The sequence below is a fragment of the Mugil cephalus genome, chromosome 2 (assembly GCF_022458985.1).
Source record: "Mugil cephalus isolate CIBA_MC_2020 chromosome 2, CIBA_Mcephalus_1.1, whole genome shotgun sequence".
In the NCBI taxonomy this organism is placed as follows: domain Eukaryota; kingdom Metazoa; phylum Chordata; class Actinopteri; order Mugiliformes; family Mugilidae; genus Mugil; species Mugil cephalus.
This window is the reverse complement of record NC_061771.1, coordinates 352,155-368,824: the sequence shown is the minus strand read 5'-3', so window position 1 is coordinate 368,824 and position 16,670 is coordinate 352,155. Positions and strand designations below refer to the sequence as shown.

General features: G+C 42.3%; 1 long non-coding RNA gene across 1 annotated transcript; it reads right to left on the bottom strand.

Moving 5' to 3' along the window:
* Window positions 1–11,358: 11,358 nt before the first annotated feature.
* On the bottom strand, window positions 11,359–12,052 carry LOC125004575. The gene is made up of 2 exons (XR_007112360.1): window positions 11,726–12,052; window positions 11,359–11,642 (listed from the first exon to the last, which is right to left on the bottom strand). It is a non-coding gene; the product is annotated as an uncharacterized LOC125004575 (long non-coding RNA).
* Between the last annotated feature and the right edge of the window lie 4,618 nt (window positions 12,053–16,670).

Sequence of the window (16,670 nt, the reverse complement as noted above, 5' to 3'; positions counted from 1 at the left end):
TCTCTCTTGCTAATTCCTGTCAGTGCTCTTGCTGCAGGGCTTTGGATCAACTGGACGCTTTTTAAAGAGCTACTTGGACAGCCAGACAGTAACGAGTTACAATAATTCAGCCTGGAAGACACAAATGCATGAACTAATTTTTTCACATCACTCTGAGAAAGGATGTTCCTAATTTTGATGATATTACAAAGGTAAAAGAAAGCAGTCCTGGTCACCTGCTTTATGTGAGAATTAAAGGACATATCCTGGTCAAATATAACACCAAGGTTTTTCACAGTAGTACTGGAGGCCAAGGTAATGCCATCCAACAAAAGCAGGTGATTAGATAATGAATCTCTGACATGTTTAGAGCCAAATACGATAACTTCGGTTTTGTCTGAGTTTAAAAGTAGAAAATTACAGGTCATCCAAGCCTTTATGTCTTAAGGTATGCTTGGAGTTTAACCAGCGGATTAGTTTCATCTGGTTTCATGGATAAATATAGCTGGGTATCATCTGCGTAGCAATGGAAGTTTATGCCGTGCTTTCTAATAATATTGCCTAAGGGAAGCATGTATAATGTGAATAATATCGGTCCTAGCACAGAACCCTGAGGAAGTCCATAGCTTACTTTGGTATATATAGAAGAGTTGTTGTTTACATGGACAAACTGGAATCTGTCTGACAGATATGATTCAAACCAGTCTAGTGCAGTTCCTGTAATTTTGATCACACTTTCAAGTCTCTGTAGCAGTATATTGTGATCAATAGTGTCAAATGCAGCACTGAGATCTAGCAGGACAAGTATAGAGACAAGTCCATTATCTGATCTACAGTAGCTGTGGTCTGTGCTGTTCTAATCCACACCCTCTGTCTTGGAACCAGAACTGGTAAGTTCTTTGTCTCATGTCTCAGGTTGAATTACTTTCTCTGATTCGCTTTTAGTTCCTTGTCTTTTTCCCTGAAAGCTCTGAAGTTTGGCCCAACTAGTTTCAATGCTTGTGGAGTGGTAGGAACTGTTGATCTTAAACTCCTCCCCATCAGCAGTTGTGCTGGACTCAGCCCGTGAGCCAGTGGTGTCTGGACTTTTGCTGAGCAGCTAATGAACTGTGCGGACAGCTCTCTCTGCTTCCCTGTTGCTCTGAGGGTAGCGAAAGCTGCTGGTTGTGTGACTGAAACCATAGTCCTGGGCAAAAATGTCAAAGTCTGTGGAAGCAAACTGAGGCCGTTGTCAGACACTAAGATTTCAGGTACTTCAGCCGCTCCACAGTATCAGGAGTAGCAGTCCACCACCACGATATAATGTCCATTCTTCCACTTAAAGATATCAGCTGCCACTTTTTGCCATGGTCGTGCTGAAAGGGGCTTGGTGATTAAAGGCTCTGTGTTTGTCTGTGAATACTGGCAACAGATTTCACACTTTTCCACCATCTCTTTAATCTGTCTTGTTATCCCTGGACACCACAGGGATTCTTGTGCCCTTGCTCCACACTTAGTCACTCCCTGATGGCCTTCATGCAACCTTTCCATCATTTCCCTCTGCATGCATCCAGGGATTTGAATCCTTGCTGCTCTGAGAAGCAGGCCCTCTGCCATTGTATGTCATTCCTCTCTGGCCAGAATGGCAGAAGACGCTCAGGGACGCTTCTCCTATGAGGGGCCAGCCTTTTTCTGTGACTGTTTATTGCTGCTTGCAAATGCTGTTTGCGCACTGAGCTTCACTGATGTGAGCTAGTTTACTTTCAATGGCAGGTAGATGCTGTAGAATATGATCAATGTAGGCACAGCATTCATTCTGCAAGGTGCTATTGACCTCTCTGTCCTCCAGTCCTTGGCAGGCTCTTGAGAGAGTGTCAGCAGTGACAAGTTGTTTGCCCCAGACATGTATGATTTTGTAGTTGAACCTCAATAGTCTTAGCCTAAATCTGAGAAATCATCTAAGGACCGAGGGCCAAGCAGGGAGACTGAAGGTTTGTGATCAGTTCTCACTGTGAATTCCAAGCCTAGCAGATATGAGCCGAGTCGCTCACAGGCCCAAGCTGTTGCTAGTGCTTCTTTTTCTATTTGTGTGTACTGGACCTCTGTGGGTGTCAGGCTCTGTGATATGTACACAACTGGTCTCCACCCCACCATCTGTCTGCTGCTGCAGGACGACCGCCCCAAGTCCATATGAAGATGCATCTGCAGATACCATTGTTTCGTTCTTGGGACTGTATTGTGCTAGACTGGGGGAGAACTCAGCTCTTTTTAATTTTTTTTTTTTAAAGGCTGTTTTCTGTTGTGCATCCCATGTCCATGTGCTGTCACTTTTTAACAGATCACATAGAGGTTTTGTGAGAGCTGGTAGGCTGGGTGAAAACTTGCCAACATAATTTACCATTCCCAAGGACCGGCGGACCTCTATTGCAATGGTCTGGTCGGGGAAAATGTTTTCAATGGCGCTGATTTTGCCTGGATCAGCCTTGATTCCTGCCTTGCTTATGTTGTTTCCAAGGAATTTAACTTTTTCCACAGAAAATACACATTTTTCATTGAGGATGAGGCCTGCGTTTTCACACCTTTTAAGTACTTCCTGCAGTCTTTCATCATGTACTGTTTTGTCTTTTCCATAGACTAAGATGTCATCAGTGTGGTACAGAGCGCCCTTTGCCCCAACTTATCAACTGAAAATGTTTAGGTGTGGAAGATTTGCTGAGGGGGAGCATCTGGAAGCAGTATCTTCCGAAGGGGGTAATGAAAGTTGTTAAAGGCTGTGATTCTTTGTGTAGGAGAACCTGCCAGAAACCAGATGTTGCATCTAATTTCGAAAAGACTTTTGCCCCCTCCAGCTCTGCCAGCATCTCATCAACTGCGGGCAGTATGTGTCGCTCCCAGCACACACTGTCATTAAGTCGGGTAAGGTCCATACATATGCGTGTTAAAAGGTGACTTGTCGCCCTCTTTTGGTTTGCTTTCATGTTTTCATTTCTCGCTTCAGGTGCAGGGAGTTGAGCTGTTGATTGTTATGCTGGGGCTGGGCTGTCATCCCACCTGTTGGACATCACTCATTATGCTGAACCTTACTTAAGGACTCCCATTTTGCCTCTCACTCCTAGTTCTTCCAGTTGCCTTTGTGGTGCAATGCACCAGCTAGCTCCTCTTGAATCCTATAGTTTTTCTAGTTAGAATTTTTTTGCTCGAGATCTTTTGTTATTAAACTTCTGTTTGAACCTGAACACCTGCGTCCCGGTTTGGGTTCTTTCCCTTGCATTTTTTCACCTCATACAACGGAAAGAACTGGCCAATAAAATGGACCCAGTGGACTCGATCCAGTGGACTCAACCCCGACCACAGATCTTCGTGATGCCGCCTCTCACCAGGGCATTCTCCTCAGTTGACATGAACAGTCATTTGACACCCTCAGACTAGAGAACCAACAGCTTCTGGAACAAATGCACCTAGTTGGACTTAGCTTAATCAATTAACCAACCAACTACTCTCCTCCGCAGTTTCAGCTGAGTCATCTACCCAACCCCTATCTCCACCTGCACATGATTCCCATGTGGCCAATCCTAAACCTTTTCCAACGAGCCCTAGGGTGTGAAATGGGTTCCTTCTCCAGTGCTCTAATATCTTCACGCTCAAGCCACACACATTCCAGACAGGTAAGTCCAAGGTTTTATATATTGTTGGGTTACTCGGGGCAGAGCTCTAGCCTGGGTGGAGGCCAAAGATTCCAGCACGCCTCTGACCTCATTGTCTCCAGGTGATTTCCTCTAACGTTTCAAGGGAGTGTTTGATCATCCTAACCGCTCTGGCAGTGTGTCTCAACGCCTTTTCCATCTTGACCAGGGTTCACGTTTGGTAGCGGACTACTGCATATGTGGGCTGGGGAGAGAAAGCCTTCCATCCCAGTTTCAGCCCTGGTAGACTCTGGCGCGGACGGTAATTTCATAGATGCTAAATTTGCCCGACAGTGTAATTTTTCCCTTCATGCCTCTAGAGTCCCCAAAGAAGGCTACAGCCCTAGATGGTCATCTTCTCTCATGAGTGACCCGCCAAACAGTCCCACTCAAGTTAGTAATGTCTGGTAACCATAATGAACTGACTGCCCTACAGATTATTGATTCTCCCTTCTCACCAATTGTGTTGGGCCTTCCCTGGTTAAAGCTTCATAAACCCCGTATAGATTGGCAAACCGGATCTATCTCTGACTGGAGTCCCCATTGTCAGCCTCACTGTCACTGAGCTCACTGTCAACAGACCTCTCCTATCATGATTTGGCTGTTGTTTTCAGTAAGTCTAAGGCCCTGTCATTGCCTCCACGTCGCCCTTATGACTGTGCCATCGACCTCCTCCCAGGTGCGCCGCTACCTTCTAGTCGCCTGTACAACCTCTCGGGCCCATAGAGAGAGATGATGGAGAGATACATTAGCGAGTCGCTAGCAGCAGAGATAATCAGGCCCTCCTCATCCCCCGTGGGTGCCGAATTCAGTAAGAAGGCCTGCACTCTATGCCCTTGGATTGATTTCAGAGGCCTTAACAACATCACCGTTAAGAACAAATACCCACTGTCAATAATTAATTTTGCCTTTGAACTCTTTCAGAATGCTCAGGTGTTTTCCAAGCTCGATTTGTGCAATGCTTACCATCTGGTTCGCATCAGGGAGGGTGATGAGTGGAAGACTGCATTCAACACCCCACTCGGACACTTTGAATACCTGGTCATGCTTTTTGGTCTGACTAATACACCGGCAGTCTTCCAGGCCCTGGTTAATGATGTGCTCTGAGACTTCTTGAACAGAATTTTTTGTTTTATCTGGATGTCACAGCAGTTCTCCAGTGCTTGCTAGAAAACAAGCTATTTGTCAAGGCAGAGAAGTGCGAGTTCCATGTTCAGTCAGGGAATTTCCTTGGATATGTGATTGAAAGGGGTAAGATAAAGGCAGACCCTGAAAAGGCGAGGGCTGTAGTCGAGTGGCCTAGACCTAACACAAGGCGACAGCTTCAACAGTTTCTTGGCTTCTCTAATTTCTACCGACACTTTATCTGTAACTACAGTCAAATTACTCAGCCCCTCACCAATCTAACCTCCACTAAGCCCTTTCCCTGGTCCCCTGATGCAGAAGCGGCATTTGAAGAACTCAAGAAGCGGTTCACTGGTGCACCCATCTTAATTCAGCCTGATCCATCGAGCCAGTTTGTGGTTAAAATAGTCCGGGGTGGGTGCAGTCCTGTCGCAACATTCTGACAGCAAGCTGCATCTCTGTGCTTACTTCTCCTGTTGTCTTTCCCCCACAGAGAGAAATTATGATGTAGGCAACCGCGAGCTGCTAGCAGTTGCGCTGGAGGAGTGGAGACACTGGCTGTAATGAGCTGAACTTCCATTTCTGGTATGGACGGATCACAAGAACCTCTCGTAACAGCTAAGAGACTGAACTCCCGTTAGGCCCAATGGCAATTAATCTTCAACCGTTTTGAATTCACCCTGGTTCGTCCTAGATTCATCACGTGAGTAAGCGTATTGTGTCACTTCCCGATTCTGCACCGCTACTGTGTGTGCTTGTACTGTTTTAGCTCCGTTAAACATTTTCTGTATAAGTGGTGAAACTCGTGTTTTGAGTTTACCCAACCACCTGTCCTCTGTAGCACCTTGTTAATCTCACGTTTCTTCTCAGTTTAATCAACTTTGGTGTATTTAGTGGTTAACTATGGTTACTTTCTCTCCCTCTGCTTCTCCTTCTCTCTCCTGTTCGTCGTGCCACATGTTTAGCTACTCCTCTGCCTCCTTTAGTGGTAATGGTACCTGTAATAAATATAGTTTATTTGTAGCTTTGGAGGTGAGGCTCTCTGAATTGGAAGCACAAAATGAAACTGCTGGCTAAGGCTTAGTATGGTATGATGGTTGTTCAGATCGGCAGTAATGACCAACGGTTACGCCAATCGGAGATCACTAAACTGAATGTTGAATCGGTGTGTAACTTTGCTAAAACTATGTCGGACTCTGTAGTTTTCTCTGGTCCCCTGCCCAATCTGACCGGTGACGATATGTATAGTCGCATGTCGTCATTCCACCGCTGGTTATCTAGGTGGTGTCCAGCCAACGACATGGCCTACGTTGATAATTGGAACTCTTTCTGGGGAAAGCCTGGGCTGATTAGACGAGATGGAGTTCAGCCCACCTTGGCGGGTGCTTCTCTTATCTCTAGGAATTTGGCCGATTTTATTAACACCCCAAAACCATGACAACCCAGAGTTCAGCCCAGGAGGCAGAGCTGCAGTCTTAGACACCTCTCTGCCGCTTCTCTAGTACCCTCTCACACCCATAACTCCCCAAACTCCATAGGTGTTCTGTCTTCTCTCACATTTTTTAAATGGAAAAATAACAATAGAGGAATTATTGATAGGAACCTTACCCAAATCAACACAAATTCCCTAGTACAACACAGCAATAACAAAATTAAATGTGGTCTTTTGAATGTCAGGTCTCTCTCATCTAAATCTCTTTTAGTGACTGATCTGATAACTGATCAGATTGATCTATTTAGTTTGACTGAAACGTGGCTGCAGGATGATGAGTATGTCAGTTTAAATGAGTCCACGCCACCCAGTCATAGTAACTATCACATTCCTTGAGGCATAGGCTGAGGAGGAGGAGTGGCAGCAATCTTCCACTCTGATTTATGTATTAATCCTAGACCTAAGCAAAGCTTTAATTTGTTTGAAGGCCTTACTCTAAGTCTTGCTCATCCGGACTGGAAAACACAAAAACCTATTCTCTTTGTTGTGGTGTATCGCCCATCTGCTCCTTACTTTGAATAGTTAGCTGAATTCTCTGAGTGTCTATGTGATTTAGTGCTTAGAACAGATAAAGTCATTATAGTAGGTGACTTTAACATCCATGTTGATGTTGGCAGTGACAGTCTTAGCTCTTCATTTATGTCATTATTGGACTCAATTAGTTTTTCTCAGAATGTAAATGGTTCAACTCATTGTTCAATCACACCTTAGATCTTGTACTAACTTATGGCATAGAAACTGAAGGTCTAACCATATATTCTCACAACCCTCTATTGTCCGATCATTCTCTTGTAACATTTGAATTTACTATAAGTAATTACACAGAAATTGGAAAGACATTTCGTTATGGTAGACACTTATCTGACGATGCTGTAACTAGATATAAGGAATTAATACCTTCAGTATTTACCTCAGTGCCTTATGTTAGTGATGTGGGTGTCAGCAACCACAATCTAACTCGATCACAAATAGATTATTTTGTTGACAGCACGACAGCATCGCTTAGTACAACTCTAAATCTAGTTGCTCCTCTTAAAAAGAAGGTGGTAAATCGAAGGAGGGTAGCTCCATGGTATAATTCACCAGTTCAGTTCGAAAGCTGGAAAGAATTTGGCATTCCACTAATTCTGAAGAAGCCCATATAGTCTGGAAAGATAGTTTAACAACTTAAAAAAAACTCTCCGTAAGAGTAGGACAGCATATTATTCTTCATTAATAGAAGAAAACAAGAACAACCCCAGATTTCTTTTCAGCACTGTAGCCAGGCTGACAAAGAGTCACAGCTCTGTTGAGCCATCTATTCCTTCAGACCTCAACAGTAATGACTTCATGAGCTTCTTCACTGATAAAATTGTTGGCATTAGAGATAAAATTTATAGCACCCTTCCATCTGTCAAAGATGCAAGTGCAGTGGCATTAGAAACCTCTGTAGGACCTAGTCAATATTTGGATTCTTTCTCCCTAATTGATCTTCCTGAGCTCACTTCAGTTATTACAGCATCTAAACCATCAACTTGTCTTCTAGACCCCATCCCAACTAAGTTGCTCAAGGAGGTTTTTCCATTAATTAATACCTCCATATTAAATCAGATAAAATCTTAAAAATCTTTATTAGCAGGATATGTGGCCCTGTCTTTTAAAACTGCTGTAATTAAACCATTACTTAAAAAACCCACTCTTGACCCAGATGTTTTAGCCAACTATAGGCCAATTTCCAACCTTCCTTTTATCTCTAAAGTTTTGGAAAGTGTTGTTGTGCTTGATCATTTAAACAGGAATGGCTTGTTTGAAGAGTCTCAGTCAGGTTTTAGAGCTCATCATAGTACAGAAACAGCTCTGGTTAAAGTTACCAGTGATCTCCTCATGGCTTCAGATAATGGACTTGTCTCTATACTTGTCCTGCTAGATCTCAGTGCTGCATTTGACACTATTGATCACAATATACTGCTACAGAGACTTGAAAGTGTGATCAAGATTACAGGAACTGCATTAGACTGGTTTGAATCATATCTGTCAGACAGATTCCAGTTTGTCCATGTAAACAACAACTCTTCTATATATACCAAAGTAAGCTATGGAGTTCCTCAGGGTTCTGTGCTAGGACCGATATTATTCACATTATACATGCTTCCCTTAGGCAATATTATTAGAAAGCACGGCATAAACTTCCATTGCTACGCAGATGATACCCAGCTATATTTATCCATGAAACCAGATGAAACTAATCCGTTGGTTATTCTCCAAGCATACCTTAAGACATAAAGGCTTGGATGACCTGTAATTTTCTACTTTTAAACTCAGACAAAACAGATAATAAGTAATCGTATTTGGCTCTAAACATGTCAGAGATTCATTATCTAATCACCTGCTTTTGTTGGATGGCATTACCTTGGCCTCCAGTACTACTGTGAAAAACCTTGGTGTTATATTTGACCAGGATATGTCCTTTAATTCTCACATAAAGCAGGTGACCAGGACTGCTTTCTTTTACCTTTGTAATATCATCAAAATTAGGAACATCCTTTCTCAGAGTGATGTGAAAAAATTAGTTCATGCATTTGTGTCTTCCAGGCTGAATTATTGTAACTCGTTACTGTCTGGCTGTCCAAGTAGCTCTTTAAAAAGCGTCCAGTTGATCCAAAGCCCTGCAGCAAGAGCACTGACAGGAATTAGCAAGAGAGATCATATTACTCCAGTATTGGCTTCTCTTCATTGGCTCCCTTTAAAATCTAGAATTGAATTTAAAATCCTCCTCCTTACATACAAGGCCCTGAAAGGCCTAGCTCCATCATATATGAAAGACCTCATAGTACCATACTGTCTCAACAGATCACTACGATCTCTAAGTGCAGGTCTGCTTGTGGTTCCTAGAGTTTCAAAAAGTAGAATGGGAGGTAGAGCCTTCAGCTATCAGGCTCCTCTCCTATGGAACCAGCTCCCAGTTTGGGTTCGGGAGGCAGACACAGTCTCTACTTTTAAGGTCAGGCTTAAGACTTTCCTTTTTGAAAAAGCTTATAGCTAGGGCTGGACTTAACCATCCCTTAGTTATGCTGCTATAGGCCTAGGCTGCAGGGGGACGATGCACTACTACATGCACTACTACACTACTACATGTCCTCTCCTCTTTCTTCTCTGGCTCCTGTCTTCTAATATCTTATCATTTTATTTTCTATCTCTTATAATTTACTAACCAATGTGTCTTACTCTCTCCCCTCCGCTGCCCTCCCCCTCCATCATCTTGTGAGGGTCTCTGGTCTAGAGTGCTGAATATCTTACCTGTGGAGTTCTGAGCTACATCTGCTGCTGTGGCCTCATCAACCAGCCCAGTCTTCATGATCTGGAGTGCTGTGTATCTGACCTGTGGAGCTCCATAAACTGCATCTGCCCCAGTCATCATGGCCTCCTCCAGTTGTCCACTCCTACCTAGATGAACAATTCACCAACCTGCCCATGATTCCTGTTATACTCACAAACTGTCACAGATCGTCAGCTATGTGGTATATTACTAGACCCTACATGTTTCATTCAGCTTGATGTATGTATCTATGACAGAAGTTTGTTTATCTTGTTTCTCCTGCTCTTTTCTCTCTATCTTCTCTGTTTCTACCCGGCTGGCCTTCGGCAGATGGGTCCTTCTATATGAGCTGGGTTCGGCTCAAGGTAGAAGGTAACTTGTTGCCCTCTTTTAGTTTGCCTTCATGTTTTCTTTTTTCACCTCAGGTGCGTTGAGTTGAGCTGCTGATTGCTATGCTGGGGCTGGGCTGTCTTCCCACCTGTTGCACATCACTATGCTGAACTACTTAAGGACTCTCTATTCTGTCAGTTCTTCCAGTTGCCTTCGTGGTGCAGTCCAGCAGCTAGCTCCTCCTGAATTTACTGCCCAAGATCTTTTGTTATTAAACTTCTGTTTGAGTCTGAACACCTGAGTCCTGCGCTTGGGTTCTTTCCCTCGTGTTTTTTCACACCATACAATAATGCGGGGATTTTATTTTGCTTGGGGACCACCACCATTCCTGTGCACCATTCACTTGGCTCCTCGATTATTTTAGATTTTTGCTTCCATCCTGTCTAACTCTTCATGGATAATGGGACTCTGCATGGAGCTGCGAGATAGCATAAGGAATTGCTCCATCTTTCAGTTTTTTTCTTGTAGCTTTCCAAGCCCTGAAAACACTTTTGGGAACATAGCTCTGTATTGATGGCTCTTCTCTTGTTTCTCCTCCTAGACTGAAGTTACCTGTTGAATCAGGTTCAACTTCATTAAAGCATGGAGTCCCATTAGTGGCATCACCAGGTTTGTCACCATGTATACATGCCTGTAACTGAGGCACCTGAGTCCAGTTTAAATTTTACCTTCTCTCTATTGAGGCTGATTTCTTTTAACCATTCCACTTCAGTTCCTTCTGTGTTAACTGCCCCCATTGAAAGCTATGTCATTTTCTGTGTTGCTGTCCACAATAGCTTACACTCTTTGAGATCTGCAAACTGTAGTGAAATGTCCTTTTTTTTTTTTTTTTTTTGCGCATTTATGACGCTGTCACTTTGGATGGGCACTGTTTCCATGGGTGTCCTGACGTTTTACCGCATCTTATACATTTGTCATCATAGTATGTCTTGTTTACAGTGCTTAGCTTGGATGTGGACTGCTTTGGCCTGCATGAAGGAGCTTGTCTTTAATGTCTTCTCCCTCTGTATGTGTTTATGGAATCCACATAAGCACCTTTAATTTCTGTGTGTCCCTTGTAGTAGTTGCTGTTTCTTTACTTCTTTCTGCTGCCTGTCCTGGGTTATTTTTGCCAGCGTCAGGTCTGGGTCTAACTGAAGTCTCTCTGGCAGCCTGGAGTCTCTTATCCCGACCACGATGCTGCTCTCCTTTAACACACCAAATTTACAGTGTTCCGCCAGTTTATTACATCTGTGATAAAGTTCTCTACAGACTCGCCTTGTTGCTGTCTGCTATTAAACTTAGCACGTTCATAAATGACATTGTGCTTATGTGGAGGGGCTATGGTTATTTTGATAAAAAGTGTATTAAACAACTGTATGATTTGGAAATCAGGCCAGAGAGCAGTTGCTAAAACCAAGAAAACCCACAGATACTGAGCAGAAATATTGATATTTTATTCACAGAATAAAATCAGGTAAAAACACGGGTAAAACACTAAAAATGGTACAGCCGCGGCCTGGTAAAAGGAGGGTGGCTACAAAACTGAGGGGCGAGGGAGTCCAGTAAAACAGTCTTATCTGTGGAGGCAGAGGAGTACACTCTCGGGTGCTGGCAGACGTGGCTCCGTCGTAAAAAGTGTAGGTTGAATCCGTGCTCGGTCCTGTGGCTTCTCGACGCCGCTGCACCACCGTCATCTCCTCAGGTAGCTGACCTCGAGCTGAATGGGGAGCAAGACAGCAGTCACTGCACATTTATACCAGGTGTATAACAGGTCACATTGGATCGTGGATCATTACTTACACATGAAAGCATTCTCACTCTGCTCGCTTCTTCATGTGTCCTTCTAGGTTTCTCTAACTTCCGTCGTCACTGGCAGCTCCGGTGTGGTTACTATGATCAGTCCCTGCTGTTTCCTCTCCGTGATCTGCTCCCATTTCCTCTCCAATTCGACCTGCTCCTGTTTCCTCTCCTGCTTATTTAAAACCCACCCATTTTATGCTCCACAGGTGCAGGCAATTACACTGTAGGAAGACGTCCACATGGGTTTTCACAATAAAAGCACAATACACTTGTTGGGTTTTAAAGGGGTTAATAAGGCCTTCAGCCTGTGTATAACCTTGGGAAGAGTGTTACTTCTGTTATCTCACCATATAAGGAGTTGTCTTCCGCTTTGCTACAGCTTGCTCACAGACTAGGACACGTCACACCCTAATATCTCACACGCTGCAAACCAGAAAAAGCTAATTGGCTACACATAGAAACTCACTGACACATGAGAGGCAGTACTCCTCGCCATTGTCAGAGTCTAGATAGAATAAGGTTACTGTATGTTCCTGAAGTGGGGCTTTTGGTTCTTTCTACCCCTAAGGTGAACTGACCGAAGCCTCAGCGCTGAAATCAATACCTATTCTCTGTGTACCAAATAAATATCCTAAACGTGAGAAATTGTCGGTGATTTGTGCGTAGGTGAACTACCCTTTCCAAAAGGTATAAAGATCCTGGGCTGAAGGAGAGGAAAAGACCCTCCTTCGACACACTCCCAGTGTGCATTACATGCAATAAAAACACAAATAACAACTACACACTAAAATCATAGATATTGTTAATTAAAAACACTGGGAGCTAAAAAGACACACAATAAAATCTTACTTTACCCATATGACAACTACCAACAAAATGTTCACCAAAGGCTTTTGTCACCTTTGCATAGACTTCCTTCTGTTAGTCCATTAGTGGTAATGGCCAGGTAAACTGACAGTCTCTACAGGACAATCTCAAACTTATTTCACATAATTAACACTGCTAGCACCTACTTTATACTCACAGTAGGTTCACCTCTTTCTGACACCATGTAGGAGTGTTTCTGTGCATGAAAACAGCCTCCAGAGACTTAAGGTAATTTGAACACAGCTTCCTTCACTTGTGCTTCATAAACCTAAAAAAACACACACTTCTTCCATGCTCCTCAACCTTCCCAAACACACCTCAAAGGTGCCACCTATGAACCCCATGTGCTATTGCACTGAATATCTGTACTTCAGGAAACCGGACACTCACAGAGATTTTTGTTCTTTTTTTTTTTCAATCAATCAAATCAAATGAGTTGTTACACGATCGTTAATGGAAAGACATAGATGAATTACCCCTACATCATGTTTGGGAATTCCCCAATCAGGGAATGAATGTGCGACTGTGTTTATACAGCTTGTTTAGCAATATCCCACACTTTTTTTTAATGATCATGGCAGCGCACTGGCAAGACTGTGAGATCCGCGAGTTGCTCTGCATCTCAGGAGAAGAGGAGGTTTTATGAGGAGGAGGCGGTAACTATGTTCAGCCTCTGTTCCTAGTTTTTTGAAAGACATGATTTTCCTCCAGTGTTCCCGATTTTGCAATAGGTTTCCTTGTGTTCAGATTCCTCCTTTTTGAAATCCAGTTTGATTTTCTTCCAGCCCTGTCTAGTTCGCTGCTGCTCTGTTCCTCTCCCTCCATGTCTCACTTCAGCCTCATTCATTCATTACCACTGTCCCTTTCAATAAAACCCCTTTAAAGAACTTGCTCAAGCATCTGCATATTTTGGTTTATTCCACCCGTTACCACAGGTAATCCATTTAAGAGAGTAGAAATATACTGGTCAACTGGAAAATGATGATCATGAAATCACAATCAAGATGAGAATCCTTCTCTGAAGAAGAGGCAAAAAAAGTCAGGAAAAACTTCTTCTCCTTAATTTTCTTCTCAAAGTTCTTCAGTAAACCTGAAATGTGGTAAGTGAACACACAAATTGTGGAGACTTTTTGAAATCCCCTCCCACTTGGCAATTGTACCCACACCCACCCAACCAGGTGTAGCTTGGAATGTGACTGAATTTACACAATTATAGTTAATGTACGCATGGGTGTGTGTGTCCAGCAACTTTATTGTGTTTTCAGAGTCAGTAAGTGAGATCCTTTGATGAAAAGGGCATTATAAATAAAATGTTTTTATTATTATTATTATTATTTGTTATTATAATAACATAATCACATTAACACACTGGAAGAGAAATGGTTAATCATCTTTATAATATTACATTTGTTTTTCCGTTAGATTGCATTTTTTTGTGTCTGGGGATGTCCACACATAATGAAATAAATACTACAACTTACTTTATCTCTGCTACCAAGTTGGCCACAATTAGGTCTGCCCCACCACTTGAGGTTGCTGTGTAGCCAGCATCCCAGTCCCTTCCAGTCACACACCTGCAGCAAATTCCCCAATGAGCAGCACATAAACACACTAGCCATTCAGATCCTCTTGCTGCTGTTTCCTGTTTGGTGCCATTACACTTTGTGGAACCAAAAAATGCTGTCTGTTTTCCCCTATGGCCACCACATCATAAGCATTGATTGGGTGTAATACAGTCAAGGTAACTGTATTAATCAATTGTAGGTTTCAGTAAATGTACAGAAGACAAGATTCATCTGATTAATCTATGTTATGTCTCTGCGGATGTGATTGCCACTGCTGCTTTGGAACCTTTTGAAATTCATTTGAATTTTTAATTTCTTTCATTGAGTTTTAAGTACTAGGTTTTCTTCAGTGATTTTAGTGTATTTGTGTTTTTAGTATGTCCTTAATTTGTTTTACATTTTGGTGTAATGGTGAGGCTTATTTATATAAATTGATTCTTTTCAATCATTTCATTCATATAAAGGGTGGTTTAGCGCTAACATTTAAAAGGTGGCTGTGTGTCTTTATTTATTTCTTGTGTGCTTTATTTTAACACTGACCTAGAACTGTGACACCTTTAGTATGTTTCTGGGCTAGTCCAGAGGCCTGTATCACGAAGCATGTAACTTCAGGGTTAACCCTGGGTTTGAGGTATCAGCTAGATTCATTCTTGTCGAACTTACTCTGAACGGAAAACCTGCGGTTCACCTTTAATGAAGACCCAATTGAGATTGGAGCCCAAATCGCGAGAAGAGCGTGCACGCATCTTCCAAGAGATAACCACACAAAGAGTATACACAAAGTATATTTTAGCCATTTGTCCCTGCTCAGCTCAAAATCAGGATAATTTCATTCAGGCCAACAACTTGATGTATTGATATGATGTAATTGTGGCATCAGCTTCCAGCTTTATTGTGGCCCATATAACATTATGGAATTAAGAAATCCAACTCCCAGATGAAAGGATGTTTTTATCTTCTCCCAAGTTCATTTTACTCCAGAGGGGTTACATCGGGGGGGAATAGTCTAATTGTCATACACGCGATTCATCTATGCAGCACAGTGATTGGGATTCATGGCTGTGTTAAATGTAAACTAATTGAGCCATTCATGTGTAATTTATGCATTCTGCAGTCCTTTGCTATGCTATTTGGTGTCCCTTTGATGCAGCCACGGTGTTTGATTTTTCAGTGAGATTTACTTTTTCTTCTTCATATTTGAGGAGAATCAGTCTTTGCTCCTTGTAGGAGATGTATCCTGTCCGTTTTTCTGGGGGATCAGCGCTCATGATTATGATTGGTCTGCTGCCTTGGAACCCGCCCTTTATACGTGCGCATTCACTGATTCACCACAAGACAAACCTGGGTTAAGTTACCGAGATGATAACCAGTGTCGTGATACTGCTTATCCAGATTGTCATTGTTGGGGATACGTTCAGCTGGATAGGTGGGGAGCAGTGGCATCATTTCGGTTTTGGACAAGGTATGGCAAGGATCACCCCCTCCTCTGAGGTCCGGGGGGTTTTCTCCTTGCGGAATTTTTTTGGGCATTGTAAATTTAAATGAGGCAATCTATTGCGATTTGAGAGCAAAATCAAGAAGCTTTAGACTACCAATTATCACTATCAATACTATGGATTGGATTATACTCACAATACCGCACACAGGGGTTCACAATATAACTTTTTCTTTTACCAACAACAGAAGAATGAACCAGAATATCTAGGCGATTTCTATTCCAACACAACGTAGAGTCAAAGAGGCATCACTGAACGCCACACGTTTAAGGATTACAATTTTTCTGCTAATTGATCCACAGCTAATATATTTATGTACAATTCACCAGCATTAGATCAACAACACAGTAAGTAGCCACAGTGTTCTGCTTCCACAGCACTATGATTTCCCCACATAGGCTACTGTACATGATGCTGTTTTTTTAAAAAAAAAAACAAAAAAAAACAAAAAAAAACAATGTTCAATTGAACTCTCCACAAAGATTTTTAACAAGTATATTCTTGTTAAAATCCATCTGTGAATAATCTCAGAAGACAAATGAACAAGTGTTTCTTGCTTGAAGTATATCCACTTCATAAAAGGTGTTTCTATCCTGTCCTAATTACCATTTCTTTAAACAAATTATTGCCAACACGGATTCATGTTTCTGTAGTCAGAATAAAGTCAATTAGGACTTTTGGAAAGAAATGAAAATTTTCACTAAAATCAAGCTAAATGAGTGATATGTTAGAAAGGGGTTTGGGGCTGGTTTGACTCAGCTAGAAGTTTTTGTGATTTGTGGCAAGATGAACAGAATCCACAGACAGCTGTCATTAGATTGTTCTTAGCAAGCTGACTGCAACAGATTCACAATGTTTCTCAGTCTTTCATTTTATTGTGCTCTTGTAGTATATGGTCCTCTCGTTTTTCTCTTAGTGTCTCTTTTCTGTTTTTGGGTTTTTGGGATGTGTACAAAGTTTAAAGGTTAGAAAGGTCATTTTCCAGTTGTCAGCTCATAAAACTACTAAACGTAAGGA